Here is a 20,449-nt window from a genome sequence, read left to right on the forward strand (position 1 = left end):
ACAAAAATGGGGCGGAACAGGAACAAATCCCAAAAGTCAGATAGTCCACGAAAGTCTCAGAACCCCCATCCTCTCCCACTTCAGATACAGAAGGGGACCATCCACAACAATCTGCATTTACTAATGCGCAAGAAATGTTCCAACTTCTCACCCCGTACTTTGATAACAAGTTTGACTCCTTACAACTGACATCAATAACACTTTCAGTAGGATAGAGTCTAATACACAAAGGATAGTCACTGTAGAACAGAGAGTCAGTGACGCAGAGGATCAGTTGAATACAGCTCAAACACACATTAGCTTGCAAACGCAACTGATTCAGGAATTACAAGAGAAGGTGGACGATTTGGAAAATCGTTCACGACTTAACAATTTACGATTTATTGGGGTGTCAGAATCAATATTAGCAGTGAATCTAGCGGTCTACATTCTTACTGAATTATGTCCGGCATTACAACTCCCACGTAAGTTGGCGGATAATGGCATAGAACGAGCACACCGGTTAGGGGGTGAGAGACCCCCAAAACAGAAATGGGTCCCGCCCAGTCATAGCCAAATTTTTAAAACTATGGAGACAAGGAACTGGTGCTGGCAATCCAAAAGGAAATCCAGAGATGTGCAGGTTCAGGGTCATAAAATCTTAATTTTCCAGGATTTCTCCACTAGGGTGTCACAAAAAAGTAGGGAATTCACCCCCATCTGTAAACACCTTTTCCAGACTAACGTGCGGTTCTCCCTATTATACCCAGCTAAATTGCGGGTTTTCCTGAATGGCCAGCCCCAACTCTTCCTCACCCCACAGGCAGCTAGGGATCACCTAGGAATACCTCCAGGAAATGGGCAGGACGAAAATAGAGTGCCTTGAAGGTTATTCAATTGATGGTATGTGGCACGATACTTTAATCTCACTACCCCACGAAGTGGGAGTGAGCATTTTTCTTTAGAAAAAAAGTTATTTTAAATTGAGCATATTTTGGAAATGTTTTGTGGTTTACTTGTTGTTTAAGATATTCTCATTAATGCTAACTGTCTTCTGTACTCTTTGGTCTCTGTCTCAAGAGATAATGCTGCATCTATGCCGGAAGCACACTGCCCAGGGACTACCCGATGGCTGAGACGGGTGGACCCATGACGTCTCAGATACTCTGTCTCCACGACCCCCTACTGATAGAAAATGACTGACTCAGGTAACGCTAATACAGACTTGTTACGCACACGGACACAACAACACCTAAAGGTGGTTTCCTGGAATGTGGGAGGACTTAATACTCCAATTAAGAGAGAAACAGTCCTGGCACATCTCAGAAATTAAAACCAGACTTGATACTGTTGCAAGAAACCCACTGGAAGTTGGGGGACACAAATACTTCAAAGCCCCATGGATCCGAGAATGTGTGTCAGCACCATATAAATCTAAACAAAGAGGTGTAGCTACCCTAATATGTACTTGCCTACCTTATCAGATACAAGATACGGTTACAGATCCTGAAGGTCGCTTTCTACTAACTCGTATTGGACATAATGGGGACGGCGTTATACCATTGTCAATATATATGCCCCGAATGGCCCTAACAAACCGTTCTATACGCAACTCACGCAGAAACTACTAAGTATCCCAACCCCGAATTTGATAGTAGGGGTACACTTTAATGCTTTAAGGGATCCCACTATTGATAGAACTGGACCCCCAACTAAACACTACCGTAATACTATAGGTGACATATTACAGTTGGAAACCAGTTGGCCCTAATGGACCCCTGGAGACTACTACATACTACTGAAAGACAATATAGCTTTTATTTGGGGTACATTGATATGCACTCCCGGATAGATTACATACTTATGCATGAACGTCTCTTCTTTCAGATAATTGAAGCAGAAAATTGGGGAAATTGTTCTGTCAGATCATGCTCCGATCCACATTAGTATAAAATTAGCACGTTCACACGTACATTGCAAACGTTGGACCTTTCCCTCCTATCTAGCCCAAACGGACTCCTTCCGTACACTATTAGTTAACCACTGGCACAACGTAATTGACGATAATATTGAGCACTGGGAGGAACCAATTTTGCTATGGAACACCACAAAAGCAGTAATGAGAGGACAATCTTATATCCCATTTGGCTAAACTACATAGAGAGGAGCATACTAAATTTCACCAAATGTTGAGTGCAGTTAAGCAAACACACAAAGACTTTTTAACTGCACCAACTGAAGCTTCCAAAAACAAATATATGGAAGCTAAACAACTTCTTGAGACTTATACTACATCTAGAGCCAAAAAGAACCTGGAATACACTAAATACAAATTCTACTGATGGGGGAACAAAACAGGGAAACTCTTAGCCGCCATTGTCAAATCCAGGTCTAAAGCTAAACATATCCTCAAACTCCAACCCCCAAATGATAGCCCGCCCATCTTGCACTCCTCAGGCTATTGAAAACAACGCTTTGAGTAATACTTTGGAAAAGCGTACTCAGCGGAGGACCCTCCGGATGATTTAATTAATCATATTATACATAAGGCCTCTTTTATCAGAAATATCACAGGCCCAGAGGGACATGCTTAATGCGCCCATTACTCATGAAGAAGTCACAACCCATAATAAGAACACTGGCCAACAATAAATCGCCAGGTCCGGATGGGTACACTGCTGAGTATTATAAAATTCTAGCCCCATATGCCACTCGGTTATTGACAAATGTATATAACACCATCTATCAAAAGGGGGACATCACCAATGAACAAATTGAAGCATATACCACACTACTCCCCAAACCTCACAAAGATCCGACTCAACTGAACTGCTACCGTCCAATCTCCTTGTTGAATGGTCGACTTAAAAATTTTATCTAAAATTGTAGCTCAACGACTTCAAACGCTTTTACCTGATCTTCTCACACATCACCAATTGGGCTTTGTTCGCCACCGACACTCGACAAAGGGATTCGAATGGCAATAGCTGCAACATTGATCTCTACACAACACCAACACACGAAAAATGTCCTTTTAAGCCTGGATGCGGAAAAGGCATTTGACAAAATATTATGGCCCTTTTTGTTCCGAATTATACAATGTAGAAACCTGGGAAACAGCTTTGGAACATACATACGCAACTTGTATATCAATGCCCACACTAGGCTATTGGTTAACGGGACAATATCGGATCCTATCAACATCTATAGAGGTACGAGACAGGGCTGCCTACTTTCACCTCTGCTATTCAATCTGACATTAGACCCCCTTTTGAGAATCCTCCAAGACATGGTGACTTTTCAAGGCATCAAGGTTGGGGATCACGAAACCAAAATTACAGCCTTTACGGACGATCTCTTTTATATATAGCAAACCCTAAACAAGCTTACCGCACATCCTCTCCATTATTCATCAGTACGGGCTAGCCGCGGGCTGATTGCATCAACGTAAACAAATCAGTGATCATGCCCATTAGGGTCAAAAGGGAAGCCTCGGTGGAGTAATAAATATAATCTAACATGGGCCAAAGACGTGATTACATATCTGGGTATTCAGATACCGAAAAAACCGCATGAGCTGTACACCCGTAACATTACAAGTAGTATAGTGGAAATTACACAGGATCTAAAAAACTATCAACTCTCGGCTATGGGAAGAGCCAATCTGATTAAGATGGTGGCGTTCCCCAAACTTCTATACAAGCTACAAAGTCTCCCCCTACTAATGGTCTGACAGGGACGTCCGAAACTCTCTATAAATTATACAGGGAGTTCATATGGAATGGTAAAAAGGCTCGAATTAGTTTAAGGAAACTTCAGCAAACCACCTTAAACGGGGGCCTCAACTTTCCCAATCTTAAACAATACATCTGGCAGCCACTATGAGACATTTGAAGGATTGGATCCATATTCAGAAATATTCACAAACACCTCCCAAGAACAACAGTTTGTCCCTCAGACAAACATATTATATCTCCTACACATGCATAGAGCGGAGCTTACGACCGACATTACAGACAACCCACTGTTATACTCCACTTGGAAAATGTGGAAAGAGTTGAGGAAACAGAATAACTTGAATTAGCAGCCACTCCTTATACCTACCTCTTTTATCCAACCCCAGAATTCCAGAGTGGGCGGGCTTTGACAATCTATCAGGATTGGGGTAAAGAAGGGCTGACAACAATTCGCCAATTGACAATGAGGGACACTCGTAAGCCATTAACGTTTGTACAACTGCAAACCACATTTCCCCTTCATACAAAATAATGTGGTTTGCTGTTCTACAAGTTCAAACATATACCAGCAGGACTATACGGCTTCTAAACAGATGAGGATTGGGACAATGCATTGGACAGGTTCCTTTTACGCACTAACTCCACGAGGGGGTACCATATCACTGAACTATAAGTTCCTATACAACTCTATAGACTATGACAGTATACCTAAAGGACCTAGACAGTGGACAGTAGACATACCAGACTTGACCACAGAAGAGGTATTTAACTGTATATGTACTCATGGCGCACCCTGCCATCTAGCATTTATAGGGAAATGTTTTTAAACCTGCTGCACCAAACTTATCTGACCCCAGAAATATAATATAATGCACAGAAGGGGTAGTAGTAGCTGCCCAAAATGTGAACAAACTGGAGCTAATCTCATACATTGTTGTGGTCCTGTCCATACATTCGACGGTTTTGGACTCAGATACGAGACTACTGTATGCAAATAGGCATCTAGTGAATTTTGTCCCACTATCAGCAGCTTGGGCAATCTGGGGTAAAATTCCGACTACTCATACTAGAATCACGCAGGGTGCTAAGAGGCTTTTGTTGATAGTATAATACCCCCCCCCACCCATTAAACTTTTCTTGGAAAAGTTAGTCAGAGTTTTTCACATGGACTGGACAGAAGCATCTTTGAATAGAATACAATTGTCAAACGGTTCTTTGAAACTTGGGAAACATTTATTGACATATGTCCACAAACGGTAAAGATAAGGCTATATGACTGTTTCCGTTACACAGAATGGTACATCACTAGGACTATGAGTGGTGACCCTCCTATCAATATATGACTTGGTATGTAAGGCATATTGGATGGGGCTTCCGGCATCGCAGCTTTGGAGACATGGTGAGACCTGTACAGAGATAGAAAGAGTACTTTAAATGATCATCATCTTTTTCTTCTTTTTTTTTTTTCTTTTCTTCTTTGTTTGTTGAAAAACATAGTGGTTATTATGTTATCCACATTTATAAGTTAGCATAAATATAATAAGTTTTTCTATCTGGCTTTAACTAATGCATTTAATCCTCCATCCCTGCACACATGGACTCTGAATGAAACCTTGGACACACAGACCCAACCTGAACTGACCGAGGCATGTCATGTATAAGTTTTACTTATTGGTAATATTTGCGATTGTTAGGCACTGACATTATTATACCTCTACTGTACAATTGTACATGATTTCTGTGCAGGAAAGTATGTATGTAATAATGGATGACTGATCTTGAAACTGTTACTCGAATAAAAAATGTTGTTTAAAAAAAAAACAAAAAAAACCTGCTAGATCCAGAAGATAAGTACAGATTGGCGATTCGGATCTCTATTATAGACAACTCAGACAAACCTTACCTCTAAGTAAAATTTTAGAAATGGGAGATTTGAGCTGGGTAGATTTTTTACCTTTAAAAAATGTAAATGAGAGATTTGTGATGGTATTTTTTTTTTTTTTTGAAAAACCATGAGTTGCATGTGGCTCTTCAATAACTTTTGATGCCCCACAGCGTGTCCAAGATCTTTTGATCGTATAGAACAATAGCACATCCATGTTAATACTGTATTCAAATATGAGCTATGAATCAACATACAATAAATAAATTCTTACATTTGATCTTTTCTTCTAGAGTCCCGTGTAAAAATTACCGACAGTCCTCTTACCCATTCTGTAACGCTGATGTAGCTGCCATTATTTTGTGAAATCCTCGAAACACTAAAAGATGAAGGAGTTAAAACAATGTCAAAAGGTTTAATAACTGATTCTTTACATTTCACTCACTGTCCATGATCATATTATCAGTGATACCAAATGTATTGTGCAGGATGTTTGGGCCTTGTATTAAAATCAGTAGGGCGCCGCACTAAAGTATGATAGAGCCAGACGAGGCTCTCCACTCCATTCTTACTAACTGAAGATTTAAGAAATACAGTGTAAGTAATACTGAAACAAAATTTTAATTGAGCAGATCATGTCCAGGGTTTATACAAAATGAATCGCCAGATACTGAACATGCTGGATGTTCTGGATTCCTTGCTTAAGGTGGTTCAGTGTTTCAGTTGTGAACACTCATGTAGTAATTATGTTAGCCATACTGATATTTTAAAGCTATCCTAATGCTCTGTTGTGGGAGACTAACTAATAAATGTTACTTTCTTGCTTTGCTGCCCATACTTTTAGTTGCAAACATACGTGTCACATTTGTTTATGCACAGTAAAAACCAGTGATGGACATTCACCGCATTCAACTAACAGTGGCAAACCAAGACATTCTGCCACCATTGCACTTTCTGTTGTGAAAAGGTGTTAAATTAAACTTAATTTAATTTTTAATGGGCATTTTGTCCAAGCTAAAGTGTGCTGATTTCAGGAGTGGTGCTTTGAAAATCTGGCATTGTACTGCAAGAGTGGTTTTTATCTATGCAAGTAAGGTGTCTACACAAAACTATGCACATTTCTTACTGATATGCTTTGGACATGTGGGATTTTCTAAGGTGAAGAGCAAAGAGTGGCACTGAAAGCACACACTGCACATTCCAGTGCATGCAAGATTTTCTGTGTGTGTGTGTCACAATTAGTTGTGCGCTGTAGTGTCATATCATGCAGGTAAATGAACAATGGCTCTAAAGGCAATGATTGCTTTGAAATGAAATCATAAAAAAAAGTTTTGTTGTCATATTTATAGCAGGGATGTCCATCTTATGGTCCGGCAACTGTTTCTTAACTATAGTTTCTTGTGATAATCACCCATGGTCTTTGCCTGATGTATATTACAGTGCTGGAGTTAAAGGAGAAACAAACCCTTAATAATAGCTGCCCCCCCGCCCCCAATTCTTTACTTACCCCTCCATGCAGATACTTCAGCTGATTCGGTAATCTTCAAAATGAGTTTTGCGGCATGCGCAGTTATCGCAAAAAAAAAAATTGCTCCAACTGCACATGCGCCGCTTCGCCGGTCTCATTCCTAATATTCCCGAAGAGAAGAAGATTTCACCCGTGAACTACACTGGACAGAATCTGCACGGAGGGTAAGTAAAGAGTTAGGGGCATTTGCCTGAGGGCAGGCAGCTAGGCTGGGGGTCTATGTAGGGTAGGGGGGTAGGTTTTTTTTTTAAATTAGCAGCCACTTTGTGGACACGGTTTATAAGGAAAGCCTTGCATCATCTCAAAATCTTGTTTGTGCACCAGAATGGGGGACCCAATGTCCATTCCCATGCGCTGGTTACACAATTAAATGGCAAAGAAAACAGGGGAATGTGGGGAGAGCAGTGACATCTATGAAGTGCTGAATGGAAAGTGAAAGTAATTGTCTGCCCCGCCTCTATGCCTGAGGCATAGAGGAGGGCCAGAAAATATTTGATTGAAAGACGAGATTTTTAAATTAGCTTACAACAGCTATGAGTGCTTTAATAAAAAATAGAAATTGGATTTAATGTTTAATTTGGAAAGGACTTTTATTATACAGATTTTTGTGTCTGGGTAACAGGTCCACTTTCAGGAGATCACATGGCACAGACAGACTTTGGCTGTCAGCTGATCCCTGCCTCCCTGCCAAAATTCCCACCTCCCCAATGTTATCATATCTGCCGTATTCCATTGGATCTTACCCCTCCATCTGTACTACATCTCTACACCAAGAGACGAGCGCTTGTATTTCTTTCAGCAGCACTAGAGATTAGACTTGCGTCCCGCCCCTTTTACTTTGCATATCATTGGCCCGCAGCAGCTGGAGGAGGAGGAGCTTGTCACTGGGCTGCATTAATAAGTAATAAAGAGATGACTGTCTGTCTGTACAGTGAGTGTGTGAATGAGCTGCACTTAATAAGGGTTTAGACACAGCCAGACTCACATCTCCCTGGTAACCCCTCTCTGTCTGCACCGTCATGGCCACCCCTCTCTGACTCCGAAGCAGATCAGAGTGAGGGGCATAGCCTACTTCACCTTAGTGATAGACCGGAACGTGTCCACCCCGATGGACTATTATTTCGCCCTAGCGCACACGGTCCGTGATCACTATGAGAAGGACCCATAAGTCAGGTGTCAGGCACCATTTAACTTACTCGCAGTATCCACAATACCTGCCCTCCATCCCTGGCATGTAAATTGTACAAGTCAAGTCCGAATACGGAGGAATACGATCTACAAGCTATCTTTCGCTGAGTTTGTTTTTAATATAGATTTTAACTGGTTTTTAATTTGTTTTGTTTTTCAGAATTTACATAAACTGATTGGTCTGTGACCAATAAAGAGTTTACTAGGAAACTTAATGATTTGAAGTACTTAGTAACAGTATGTATGCAATATATTCTTTAATACTAAAATGTAACTAATAGGTGTTGCTTAGGTGACACAATTTTGTTACTATTATAACAATGTGTATGTAATTTGTTGCAATTACTATCATGTAACCAGTAGCTGGACGAAAATCTCCTCTGCATAAAGGGGGTGTTTCTAGAAGGTGATTTTAGAGCTTGATAAAAGGCCTGAAGGCCTGAAACATCGCAGACCAGGCTGTTTGCCATGTAATGTACCAATAAAGGCATTTTAATCTATTGGTGCTGTACGGAAACTTCTTTTTGGATCAATGGTGGAGGATGGACCACTGAGGGTACGTGCACCGAGTACTGCTTTCATATTGGGGAATCCAGCTGACTCAAGCAAACAAGTATTGAGTCGACTCCAATTCCACGCTTTATCTCGCCCTAGCAGGTCTAAGCCAATAGCCTCCCAGCAGAGGATAGGCACGTTTATGTAATCCAATCAGCAATCAGTATTTCATTATTGCTATTGCAGACAAGCCAATCAAAATCGACTGCCCTGAGCGGGTTCAGTAACCAACATCTAAAATTCTATATTCGTTATATTGACGATTTGCTGTGTATTTGGACAGGAGGAGAACAGAAGTTTAGAGAATTTGTGGTAGACAACACCAATGATTTGAATCTAAGGTTTACTGACAAATTCTCTAAGGAAGAAATAGAATTCTTGGATGTCAAATTGATGGCCAAAGCTAATACCATACATACCACTATTTACCGGAAACCTTGCAGTGGCAACACTCTGCTTCATGCACAGTCTTGCCATCCAAGGAGCCAAATAGCTGGAATTCCAATAGGACAGTTCCTGCGATTGCGCAGAAACTGTTCCACTTTGGGTGAATTTAAAATCAAGGCAGATGAAATGAGGGACAGATTTCAAGAAAGGGGATACAATAGCAAGTCTATTCAGAGGGCCTATACTAGAGCTGAAACCACTGACAGGGATACACTTTTGACCCCACAGAATAAAACACATAAGAAAGAATTTGGTCAAAAAATTTATTTTATTACACGATACAGTAGACAATACAAAAAAATTGTAAAAACAGTAAAAAAGTTTTTGCCTATATTATATGCCGATAGGGATTTCTGTAGGGCATTAGATCCGGGAATAGGCTGTGTAGCAAGACGTGCCTACACTCTAGGTGACTCATTGTCTCCGAGTCTATTCAAAGAGACAAATAACAGTAAACAAGATTTTCTGAGACACAGTGGTTGTTTTAAGTGTGGGCACAACCGTTGTGTCACATGTAAATATTTAAAAGTCTCTGGAGAGTTTACTTCAACTGTGACTACAACCACATACAAAATGAAACATTACATCAACTGTTGCAGTAGGGGGATAGTCTACCTCATTACTTGCACTAAGTGTGGTAAGCAATATGTAGGTTGTACTATTAGATCATTGAAAGAACGTATCAGGGAACATATCAATCAAGTGAGCAATATTAAACTAAGCAGCAAAACCAATGTCACTAGGCACTTTCAAGAATGTAACAACAGTAATTTAAAATATTTCTCTATACAAGGGATAGAACAAATCAAGACAGGCATTAGAGGGGGTGACCTTCTGATGAAATTAAAGAAAAGAGAGGTATATTGGATCTTTCACCTACAAACCAGGTTGCCACTAGGCCTCAATTATACATTTGATGTGACTTGTTATATTTAATTAAAAATTTTTTTTGATTATTTGTAAATTATATTTTTGTATATGCCCTGTAACATGTATTATCTAACATATAGATCATTGTATCTGAACAAAGCCAGTAGTCCATTGGATGATATATGGCACTTGTAACATATGTGTGTGATTGGTTTTATTAAGGGGAGGGACTATATGTGCTAGTACTTAAGGAACTGAGCAAGAGAGACTAGTTGGATTCTGCCTATGACTAAGTGCTGGGTAAGCATGAAACGCGTTAGGTGTTAGAGGGAATACTATACATGTTTTTTAACTACTGATGTGAATAAAATTTATATTTTTTTACTTTAATAGCATGTGTTGGAGAAATTTTTGAGATTCTGATTGACTGTAGCCATGGTGAGGCGGAACTTTCTGTCAACAAAGATTGCCAAGACGGACTGTGGAGTAGAAGAAATATCACGCAGGAAAGATGGAGGAGCATGGGCAGTGTATACTTTAGGTAGGATTAAAGACCCCTTTCGCCAGGATATACAACTATATTGTTGACAGGATATACAACAATAATGTCGATCAGCCAATCGCTGATTGCCACGTGATCAGGCCCATCCCGATGTCATCTGTCCGACCCCTACGTCACCTTCCCGCCCCCAACTTCATCCAGCCGCCCCCCCCAAGATCACCTCCCTGTACTCGACGTTATCCGGCACTTCCCGGACGTCATCCGGCCCGTACTCCAATGTCACTGGCCCGTCCCCTGCCAGGTTTCCCCAAGAGAAAAGGTGGCAACCCTACACTACAGGGGCGGAGAGCGGTGGCGTCAGCGGGGGCGACGTGTGTGCCTGGGCATTTGCTTGGCACACAGGTCGCTCCTTGGTTCTTTTCTTTGCTCTAGATCATAGTGGAGCAATGCAAAGGGGACCAGCTGACAATGTTTTTTTACTTGTGACTTGAAACAGTGTTGCGCTTGGTCTACATCCGCATCATTTTTTACACATGACCAAAAAGGCCTCAATATTGTCATTATTGTATTGGATTTTGTCTCTTGCTATTTCTGTCTCATGGTATGTTTTTGCTAAATCTGTATTGCATTTCAATATTGATTATTTTTTATCCAGTTTGTTCTTTCAAATATGTATGTAGAGTAATAGTCATTAAGAATGCGGTTGAGATGCAGAGGGTGTCTTTTTGAGGTTTCTATATCTCTTTATGTGGTTCTGGTGGTCATTGACAACTTGATGCCGGTGTGGACATAGGTGCAAACAGGCATTTTTGCCTCAATATTACACATAGAGATAGGGTTGCCACCTTTCCCGATTTCACCTGGACAGCCCGCTTTTGGATGGGCTGCCCGGGTGAAAAGTCCCAGTCCGGATTACCAAACTAGGAAATCTGGACAGGACATTGAAGTGAATGACATGTCGATCAGCCAATCGCTGATTGCCACGTCATCAGGCCCATCCCGATGTCATCTGTCCGACCCCCTACGTCACCTTCCCAGCCCCCCAACTTCATCCAGCCCGCCCCCCCAAGATCACCTCCCTGTACTCGACGTTATCCGGCACTTCCCGGACGTCATCCGGCCCGTACTCCAATGTCACTGGCCCGTCCCCTGCCAGGTTTCCCCAAGGAGAAAAGGTGGCAACCCTACATACAGGGGCGGAGAGCGGTGGCGTCAGCGGGGGCGACGTGTGTGCCCTGGGCATTTGCTTGGCACACAGGTCGCTCCTTGGTTCTTTTCTTTGCTCTAGGATCATAGTGGAGCAATGCAAAGGGACCAGCTGACAATGTTTTTTTACTTGTGACTTGAAACAGTGTTGCGCTTGGTCTACATCCGCATCATTTTTTACACATGACCAAAAAGGCTCAATATTGTCATTATTGTATTGGATTTGTCTCTTGCTATTTCTGTCTCATGGGTATGTTTTTGCTAAATCTGTATTGCATTTCAATATTGATTATTTTTATCCAGTTTGTTGCTTTCAAATATGTATGTAGAGTAATAGTCATTAAGAATGCGTTGAGATGCAGAGGGTGTCTTTTTGAGGTTTCTATATCTCTTTATGTGGTTCTGGTGGTCATTGAAACTTGATGCGGTGTGGACATAGGTGCAAACAGGCATTTTTGCTCAATATTACACATAGAGATAGGGTTGCCACCTTTCCCGATTTCACCTGGACAGCCCGCTTTTTGGATGGGCTGCCCGGGTGAAAAGTCCCAGTCCGGATTACCAAACTAGGAAATCTGGACAGGACATTGAAGTGAAGGACATGTCGATCAGCCAATCGCTGATTGCCACGTCATCAGGCCCATCCCGATGTCATCTGTCCGACCCCCTACGTCACCTTCCCAGCCCCCAACTTCATCCAGCCCGCCCCCCAAGATCACCTCCCTGTACTCGACGTTATCCGGCACTTCCCGGACGTCATCCGGCCCGTACTCCAATGTCACTGGCCCGTCCCCTGCCAGGTTTCCCCAAGGAGAAAAGGTGGCAACCCTACATACAGGGGCGGAGAGCGGTGGCGTCAGCGGGGGCGACGTGTGTGCCCTGGGCATTTGCTTGGCACACAGGTCGCTCCTTGGTTCTTTTCTTTGCTCTAGGATCATAGTGGAGCAATGCAAAGGGACCAGCTGACAATGTTTTTTTACTTGTGACTTGAAACAGTGTTGCGCTTGGTCTACATCCGCATCATTTTTTACACATGACCAAAAAGGCTCAATATTGTCATTATTGTATTGGATTTGTCTCTTGCTATTTCTGTCTCATGGGTATGTTTTTGCTAAATCTGTATTGCATTTCAATATTGATTATTTTTTATCCAGTTTGTTGCTTTCAAATATGTATGTAGAGTAATAGTCATTAAGAATGCGTTGAGATGCAGAGGGTGTCTTTTTGAGGTTTCTATATCTCTTTATGTGGTTCTGGTGGTCATTGAAACTTGATGCGGTGTGGACATAGGTGCAAACAGGCATTTTTGCTCAATATTACACATAGAGATAGGGTTGCCACCTTTCCCGATTTCACCTGGACAGCCCGCTTTTTGGATGGGCTGCCCGGGTGAAAAGTCCCAGTCCGGATTACCAAACTAGGAAATCTGGACAGGACATTGAAGTGAAGGACATGTCGATCAGCCAATCGCTGATTGCCACGTCATCAGGCCCATCCCGATGTCATCTGTCCGACCCCCTACGTCACCTTCCCAGCCCCCAACTTCATCCAGCCCGCCCCCCAAGATCACCTCCCTGTACTCGACGTTATCCGGCACTTCCCGGACGTCATCCGGCCCGTACTCCAATGTCACTGGCCCGTCCCCTGCCAGGTTTCCCCAAGGAGAAAAGGTGGCAACCCTACATACAGGGGCGGAGAGCGGTGGCGTCAGCGGGGGCGACGTGTGTGCCCTGGGCATTTGCTTGGCACACAGGTCGCTCCTTGGTTCTTTTCTTTGCTCTAGGATCATAGTGGAGCAATGCAAAGGGACCAGCTGACAATGTTTTTTTACTTGTGACTTGAAACAGTGTTGCGCTTGGTCTACATCCGCATCATTTTTTACACATGACCAAAAAGGCTCAATATTGTCATTATTGTATTGGATTTGTCTCTTGCTATTTCTGTCTCATGGGTATGTTTTTGCTAAATCTGTATTGCATTTCAATATTGATTATTTTTTATCCAGTTTGTTGCTTTCAAATATGTATGTAGAGTAATAGTCATTAAGAATGCGTTGAGATGCAGAGGGTGTCTTTTTGAGGTTTCTATATCTCTTTATGTGGTTCTGGTGGTCATTGAAACTTGATGCGGTGTGGACATAGGTGCAAACAGGCATTTTTGCTCAATATTACACATAGAGATAGGGTTGCCACCTTTCCCGATTTCACCTGGACAGCCCGCTTTTTGGATGGGCTGCCCGGGTGAAAAGTCCCAGTCCGGATTACCAAACTAGGAAATCTGGACAGGACATTGAAGTGAAGGACATGTCGATCAGCCAATCGCTGATTGCCACGTCATCAGGCCCATCCCGATGTCATCTGTCCGACCCCCTACGTCACCTTCCCAGCCCCCAACTTCATCCAGCCCGCCCCCCAAGATCACCTCCCTGTACTCGACGTTATCCGGCACTTCCCGGACGTCATCCGGCCCGTACTCCAATGTCACTGGCCCGTCCCCTGCCAGGTTTCCCCAAGGAGAAAAGGTGGCAACCCTACATACAGGGGCGGAGAGCGGTGGCGTCAGCGGGGGCGACGTGTGTGCCCTGGGCATTTGCTTGGCACACAGGTCGCTCCTTGGTTCTTTTCTTTGCTCTAGGATCATAGTGGAGCAATGCAAAGGGACCAGCTGACAATGTTTTTTTACTTGTGACTTGAAACAGTGTTGCGCTTGGTCTACATCCGCATCATTTTTTACACATGACCAAAAAGGCTCAATATTGTCATTATTGTATTGGATTTGTCTCTTGCTATTTCTGTCTCATGGGTATGTTTTTGCTAAATCTGTATTGCATTTCAATATTGATTATTTTTTATCCAGTTTGTTGCTTTCAAATATGTATGTAGAGTAATAGTCATTAAGAATGCGTTGAGATGCAGAGGGTGTCTTTTTGAGGTTTCTATATCTCTTTATGTGGTTCTGGTGGTCATTGAAACTTGATGCGGTGTGGACATAGGTGCAAACAGGCATTTTTGCTCAATATTACACATAGAGATAGGGTTGCCACCTTTCCCGATTTCACCTGGACAGCCCGCTTTTTGGATGGGCTGCCCGGGTGAAAAGTCCCAGTCCGGATTACCAAACTAGGAAATCTGGACAGGACATTGAAGTGAAGGACATGTCGATCAGCCAATCGCTGATTGCCACGTCATCAGGCCCATCCCGATGTCATCTGTCCGACCCCTACGTCACCTTCCCAGCCCCCAACTTCATCCAGCCCGCCCCCCAAGATCACCTCCCTGTACTCGACGTTATCCGGCACTTCCCGGACGTCATCCGGCCCGTACTCCAATGTCACTGGCCCGTCCCCTGCCAGGTTTCCCCAAGGAGAAAAGGTGGCAACCCTACATACAGGGGCGGAGAGCGGTGGCGTCAGCGGGGGCGACGTGTGTGCCCTGGGCATTTGCTTGGCACACAGGTCGCTCCTTGGTTCTTTTCTTTGCTCTAGGATCATAGTGGAGCAATGCAAAGGGACCAGCTGACAATGTTTTTTTACTTGTGACTTGAAACAGTGTTGCGCTTGGTCTACATCCGCATCATTTTTTACACATGACCAAAAAGGCTCAATATTGTCATTATTGTATTGGATTTGTCTCTTGCTATTTCTGTCTCATGGGTATGTTTTTGCTAAATCTGTATTGCATTTCAATATTGATTATTTTTTATCCAGTTTGTTGCTTTCAAATATGTATGTAGAGTAATAGTCATTAAGAATGCGTTGAGATGCAGAGGGTGTCTTTTTGAGGTTTCTATATCTCTTTATGTGGTTCTGGTGGTCATTGAAACTTGATGCGGTGTGGACATAGGTGCAAACAGGCATTTTTGCTCAATATTACACATAGAGATAGGGTTGCCACCTTTCCCGATTTCACCTGGACAGCCCGCTTTTTGGATGGGCTGCCCGGGTGAAAAGTCCCAGTCCGGATTACCAAACTAGGAAATCTGGACAGGACATTGAAGTGAAGGACATGTCGATCAGCCAATCGCTGATTGCCACGTCATCAGGCCCATCCCGATGTCATCTGTCCGACCCCCTACGTCACCTTCCCAGCCCCCAACTTCATCCAGCCCGCCCCCCAAGATCACCTCCCTGTACTCGACGTTATCCGGCACTTCCCGGACGTCATCCGGCCCGTACTCCAATGTCACTGGCCCGTCCCCTGCCAGGTTTCCCCAAGGAGAAAAGGTGGCAACCCTACATACAGGGGCGGAGAGCGGTGGCGTCAGCGGGGGCGACGTGTGTGCCCTGGGCATTTGCTTGGCACACAGGTCGCTCCTTGGTTCTTTTCTTTGCTCTAGGATCATAGTGGAGCAATGCAAAGGGACCAGCTGACAATGTTTTTTTACTTGTGACTTGAAACAGTGTTGCGCTTGGTCTACATCCGCATCATTTTTTACACATGACCAAAAAGGCTCAATATTGTCATTATTGTATTGGATTTGTCTCTTGCTATTTCTGTCTCATGGGTATGTTTTTGCTAAATCTGTATTGCATTTCAATATTGATTATTTTTTATCCAGTTTGTTGCTTTCAAATATGTATGTAGAGTAATAGTCATTAAGAATGCGTTGAGATGCAGAGGGTGTCTTTTTGAGGTTTCTATATCTCTTTATGTGGTTCTGGTGGTCATTGAAACTTGATGCGGTGTGGACATAGGTGCAAACAGGCATTTTTGCTCAATATTACACATAGAGATAGGGTTGCCACCTTTCCCGATTTCACCTGGACAGCCCGCTTTTTGGATGGGCTGCCCGGGTGAAAAGTCCCAGTCCGGATTACCAAACTAGGAAATCTGGACAGGACATTGAAGTGAAGGACATGTCGATCAGCCAATCGCTGATTGCCACGTCATCAGGCCCATCCCGATGTCATCTGTCCGACCCCCTACGTCACCTTCCCAGCCCCCAACTTCATCCAGCCCGCCCCCCAAGATCACCTCCCTGTACTCGACGTTATCCGGCACTTCCCGGACGTCATCCGGCCCGTACTCCAATGTCACTGGCCCGTCCCCTGCCAGGTTTCCCCAAGGAGAAAAGGTGGCAACCCTACATACAGGGGCGGAGAGCGGTGGCGTCAGCGGGGGCGACGTGTGTGCCCTGGGCATTTGCTTGGCACACAGGTCGCTCCTTGGTTCTTTTCTTTGCTCTAGGATCATAGTGGAGCAATGCAAAGGGACCAGCTGACAATGTTTTTTTACTTGTGACTTGAAACAGTGTTGCGCTTGGTCTACATCCGCATCATTTTTTACACATGACCAAAAAGGCTCAATATTGTCATTATTGTATTGGATTTGTCTCTTGCTATTTCTGTCTCATGGGTATGTTTTTGCTAAATCTGTATTGCATTTCAATATTGATTATTTTTTATCCAGTTTGTTGCTTTCAAATATGTATGTAGAGTAATAGTCATTAAGAATGCGTTGAGATGCAGAGGGTGTCTTTTTGAGGTTTCTATATCTCTTTATGTGGTTCTGGTGGTCATTGAAACTTGATGCGGTGTGGACATAGGTGCAAACAGGCATTTTTGCTCAATATTACACATAGAGATAGGGTTGCCACCTTTCCCGATTTCACCTGGACAGCCCGCTTTTTGGATGGGCTGCCCGGGTGAAAAGTCCCAGTCCGGATTACCAAACTAGGAAATCTGGACAGGACATTGAAGTGAAGGACATGTCGATCAGCCAATCGCTGATTGCCACGTCATCAGGCCCATCCCGATGTCATCTGTCCGACCCCCTACGTCACCTTCCCAGCCCCCAACTTCATCCAGCCCGCCCCCCAAGATCACCTCCCTGTACTCGACGTTATCCGGCACTTCCCGGACGTCATCCGGCCCGTACTCCAATGTCACTGGCCCGTCCCCTGCCAGGTTTCCCCAAGGAGAAAAGGTGGCAACCCTACATACAGGGGCGGAGAGCGGTGGCGTCAGCGGGGGCGACGTGTGTGCCCTGGGCATTTGCTTGGCACACAGGTCGCTCCTTGGTTCTTTTCTTTGCTCTAGGATCATAGTGGAGCAATGCAAAGGGACCAGCTGACAATGTTTTTTTACTTGTGACTTGAAACAGTGTTGCGCTTGGTCTACATCCGCATCATTTTTTACACATGACCAAAAAGGCTCAATATTGTCATTATTGTATTGGATTTGTCTCTTGCTATTTCTGTCTCATGGGTATGTTTTTGCTAAATCTGTATTGCATTTCAATATTGATTATTTTTTATCCAGTTTGTTGCTTTCAAATATGTATGTAGAGTAATAGTCATTAAGAATGCGTTGAGATGCAGAGGGTGTCTTTTTGAGGTTTCTATATCTCTTTATGTGGTTCTGGTGGTCATTGAAACTTGATGCGGTGTGGACATAGGTGCAAACAGGCATTTTTGCTCAATATTACACATAGAGATAGGGTTGCCACCTTTCCCGATTTCACCTGGACAGCCCGCTTTTTGGATGGGCTGCCCGGGTGAAAAGTCCCAGTCCGGATTACCAAACTAGGAAATCTGGACAGGACATTGAAGTGAAGGACATGTCGATCAGCCAATCGCTGATTGCCACGTCATCAGGCCCATCCCGATGTCATCTGTCCGACCCCCTACGTCACCTTCCCAGCCCCCAACTTCATCCAGCCCGCCCCCCAAGATCACCTCCCTGTACTCGACGTTATCCGGCACTTCCCGGACGTCATCCGGCCCGTACTCCAATGTCACTGGCCCGTCCCCTGCCAGGTTTCCCCAAGGAGAAAAGGTGGCAACCCTACATACAGGGGCGGAGAGCGGTGGCGTCAGCGGGGGCGACGTGTGTGCCCTGGGCATTTGCTTGGCACACAGGTCGCTCCTTGGTTCTTTTCTTTGCTCTAGGATCATAGTGGAGCAATGCAAAGGGACCAGCTGACAATGTTTTTTTACTTGTGACTTGAAACAGTGTTGCGCTTGGTCTACATCCGCATCATTTTTTACACATGACCAAAAAGGCTCAATATTGTCATTATTGTATTGGATTTGTCTCTTGCTATTTCTGTCTCATGGGTATGTTTTTGCTAAATCTGTATTGCATTTCAATATTGATTATTTTTTATCCAGTTTGTTGCTTTCAAATATGTATGTAGAGTAATAGTCATTAAGAATGCGTTGAGATGCAGAGGGTGTCTTTTTGAGGTTTCTATATCTCTTTATGTGGTTCTGGTGGTCATTGAAACTTGATGCGGTGTGGACATAGGTGCAAACAGGCATTTTTGCTCAATATTACACATAGAGATAGGGTTGCCACCTTTCCCGATTTCACCTGGACAGCCCGCTTTTTGGATGGGCTGCCCGGGTGAAAAGTCCCAGTCCGGATTACCAAACTAGGAAATCTGGACAGGACATTGAAGTGAATGACATGTCGATCAGCCAATCGCTGATTGCCACGTCATCAGGCCCATCCCGATGTCATCTGTCCGACCCCCTACGTCACCTTCCCAGCCCCCAACTTCATCCAGCCCGCCCCCCAAGATCACCTCCCTGTACTCGACGTTATCCGGCACTTCCCGGACGTCATCCGGCCCGTACTCCAATGTCACTGGCCCGTCCCCTGCCAGGTTTCCCCAAGGAGAAAAGGTGGCAACCCTACATACAGGGGCGGAGAGCGGTGGCGTCAGCGGGGGCGACGTGTGTGCCCTGGGCATTTGCTTGGCACACAGGTCGCTCCTTGGTTCTTTTCTTTGCTCTAGGATCATAGTGGAGCAATGCAAAGGGACCAGCTGACAATGTTTTTTTACTTGTGACTTGAAACAGTGTTGCGCTTGGTCTACATCCGCATCATTTTTTACACATGACCAAAAAGGCTCAATATTGTCATTATTGTATTGGATTTGTCTCTTGCTATTTCTGTCTCATGGGTATGTTTTTGCTAAATCTGTATTGCATTTCAATATTGATTATTTTTTATCCAGTTTGTTGCTTTCAAATATGTATGTAGAGTAATAGTCATTAAGAATGCGTTGAGATGCAGAGGGTGTCTTTTTGAGGTTTCTATATCTCTTTATGTGGTTCTGGTGGTCATTGAAACTTGATGCGGTGTGGACATAGGTGCAAACAGGCATTTTTGCTCAATATTACACATAGAGATAGGGTTGCCACCTTTCCCGATTTCACCTGGACAGCCCGCTTTTTGGATGGGCTGCCCGGGTGAAAAGTCCCAGTCCGGATTACCAAACTAGGAAATCTGGACAGGACATTGAAGTGAATGACATGTCGATCAGCCAATCGCTGATTGCCACGTCATCAGGCCCATCCCGATGTCATCTGTCCGACCCCCTACGTCACCTTCCCAGCCCCCAACTTCATCCAGCCCGCCCCCCAAGATCACCTCCCTGTACTCGACGTTATCCGGCACTTCCCGGACGTCATCCGGCCCGTACTCCAATGTCACTGGCCCGTCCCCTGCCAGGTTTCCCCAAGGAGAAAAGGTGGCAACCCTACATACAGGGGCGGAGAGCGGTGGCGTCAGCGGGGGCGACGTGTGTGCCCTGGGCATTTGCTTGGCA

The sequence above is a fragment of the Xenopus laevis genome, chromosome 1S, assembly GCF_017654675.1.
Source record: "Xenopus laevis strain J_2021 chromosome 1S, Xenopus_laevis_v10.1, whole genome shotgun sequence".
Lineage (NCBI taxonomy): Eukaryota > Metazoa > Chordata > Amphibia > Anura > Pipidae > Xenopus > Xenopus laevis.